Here is a 3,123-nt window from a genome sequence, read left to right as displayed (position 1 = left end):
TTTTTTTTTAGAAATGACAACCAATTATTCTTCGATTTTCCTTGAATTATTACAATGGTCTAGGGTTCAGTTAGAAATTAAATGTCAATCATTTATACGATTCTAGTAAATCGCGTTAGATTAGTAATATTAGATTAAACATTTGTCCGATTAGTAATATTAGATTAAATTTTTATCCATAGCCAAATGAATAGATTGAAGATATAATGACCTAGAAAACTCCTCAATAGGAAACACTGAAATAAGGAAAGATTTGGAAATAGAGATCCACTATAAATTAAATTTGGAATAGGTGAAAACGGAATTAAAATGCAACCGGATAAAAAAAGAGAAGATTAGGGAATTAAAAACCACAGACTAAATATAGAACCAAAGGTAAATACAGAGGGTAAATACAGAGAGTTGTAAAGCTGAGGATAACTTGAAATAGCTGTATCTACTTTTTTTTTTTTTTTTTTTTATACAACAGTAACCATGAAAAATATAATTATAAACATATAACATTTCAAGACCGTTAACAATGGACCTATGTAAATTAGAGAAATACTTTTGTAAATTCCAAACTTTAAACTGATGTCATGGGCTCACATAGGTTGACTCGAATTTCAAAGGACGGAATCGAACTTTCATTAAAGATATATTTGTGATAACGACTTAAGCTAGCCAGGTAAGTGACCTTACTATCGTCATGGTTATATTTGATGTTGATATGTGCCGCGTAATTCTGCACGTGTCATATGTATTGATATGTGTGAATTGTCTGTGGATCGATATGCTTCTTATATGTTATGTATACATTATAATAGGTGAATTGTATGATAAAATTATGGTACGATGTGTTCAAGGATATGTTTGAGATAGGATACGAGAAGGATGCACAAAACGAAATGTAGCGATAGGAGTAAAATACGTTCATGAAACGTTAAGGTTAGGTTACATACCGGAGTGATATGGATAAGAGAGATTGATGGAAGAATACTGTTAGGTTACGGGTAGAAAGAGATAGGTTTTTGATAGATTGATAGAACGATAGCGTTAGAATACGTTCTTGTGATGATATGACTAAGGTACGTTCACAGAATTATATGTCTGTGATAGGTATAAGAACGTTAAGGCTGTGATAAGTTAGAGAACGATATGACTACGAAGTGTTTACGTTATGACTTGTTTATGATATGATACATTGTGATGCAATATGTCATGGTATGATGTGTATATGATGAAATGTTATGTTAAAAGCCTATAATGTTATGTTAGGTCTCTTAGATGGTGTGTATACAGCATGATATGAATGACATGAAATTACAATAAATGGCATGAAATATCACCCCGTTAGAATTATGTATGATTTGAGAACAGAAAAATGAGAAACGATATGATATGAATGATGAACGATATGAAAAATGATATGATTTGTACATAATGCTGGCGGGGTTGTATTATAGGATAATGAAAATGGAAAAGTTTTGCGACCTCATGCATTATGTGTGCTCATGCATTTGGGGGATACCCGTATCCCATCACAAGGGTACGGACGCGTACATCCAATGGCAAGACAACGATCGTTATGTTTTGCATAGCGCTGCCGTGACGGTTACTTGTTCTAGCGGATGTCCGGCCTAAGGGGCTTCCATAGTATGCCCACCGGATAAGGAAAGTGGCCCAGCGGTGTGCGAACTAGCTGGTGAGCCCATACTCGCACGTATGGGCTGTGTGTAGAGTATATGGTACACGTCCAAAATTACCCGTTAGGACAGCACCGTAGGAAAAACGGAATGAAAGATAAGTCCCATCATCTCATTGCATGCGATTGCTGCATCTAACCCCAATAGTGGGGTCACTTACTGAGTATTTCTTTAAATACTCAAGCCATGTGCTACTACATTTTTTCAGGTAAAAGCAAGGGATTCCTGTACGGCTGACGACGGCATTGCAACTCGAGACCATGGCACATGCATAGGACAGTTGTATTTATATTCTTAGACTTAGGCTAGAATAAGATGTTTTTAACCTAAACTCTTATTCATTTATTTCGTCTTTTGTTGTGTCGTTTTAAAGATGTTTTCGAAACACGCAAGTCTATGACTGTGTTTTAAGAGAAATGTTATGTTGTATGGAATTTAAATGATGTCTTCCGCATTCAATGTTTATGGTACATATACAGTAGCGACCTCAAATTAAGTAGAAAATTTCGAGTCGTTACATTCCCCATCCCATTTCACTTTTACTCCAATAAAAAATGGAATAAATAATTAGAATAATCCACCCCAATGCTTTATAGTTACATAGAGTTGGTGGTTTAAGAATAGATGTTTTAGTTGAAAAAACTTGCAATCCAAATAGTTGGTCGAATTTCAAAATCCTCTTGACTCGATCAAACTCAACACATGAATATCTTATTAACCCATCGAATTGAACCTAGACAATTCACTCCTCCATGAAACAACTCGCCTCCATGAAACAGCTAGCCCTTTCTACATATGCATGTTACCCCAACTTTTTACGCTTACCATTCCTATCTTCTTACCAAATTAAATTCAAACAATTGACCTCTTAAAATAAGTATAGAATTCTGGTATAGAAGGAAAGTTATATATGGTATGTGAGTTTGGTGCATTATTTCTAATTCCAAACTAAGTTAAAAATCTAACTAATATTGACTTGCATTCCTCGAGACAAGACTATTAAACTTTTACTCATATAATATACTTTAAACTTAGAATTTTTTAATCATATTATTATATTTGAGTCTATATATATATTAGACTTCAACGTTAGAACTACCTAACATATTAAAATGGGTTCTCTTACCACAAGTGTTTTTGTGATTGCGCTTCTCTTCTATGGCAGCTTCAATGTTTTCGAAGCAGCTGAATATCAAGATAGCCCTGCTCCTACACCAAGTGGCCAAGAGAGTCCCTCCCAAGGAGGTTCGCCAGACATCCATTTCCATCACCACCACCGCCGTCACCACCACCATCATGGTCACATCCCACTAAGCCAGTCCAGCTTAAATGACATCGAATCTTCAAAAATTCAAGATAGCCCTGCTCCTACACCAAGTGGCCAAGAGAGCCCCTCCCAAGGAGGTTCGCCAGACATCCATTTCCATCACCACCACCG

This window comes from Cucurbita maxima, unplaced genomic scaffold (genome assembly GCF_002738345.1).
Source record: "Cucurbita maxima cultivar Rimu unplaced genomic scaffold, Cmax_1.0 Cma_Scf00046, whole genome shotgun sequence".
NCBI classification, from domain to species: Eukaryota; Viridiplantae; Streptophyta; class Magnoliopsida; order Cucurbitales; family Cucurbitaceae; genus Cucurbita; species Cucurbita maxima.
Note: the sequence above shows the minus strand (reverse complement) of the source record.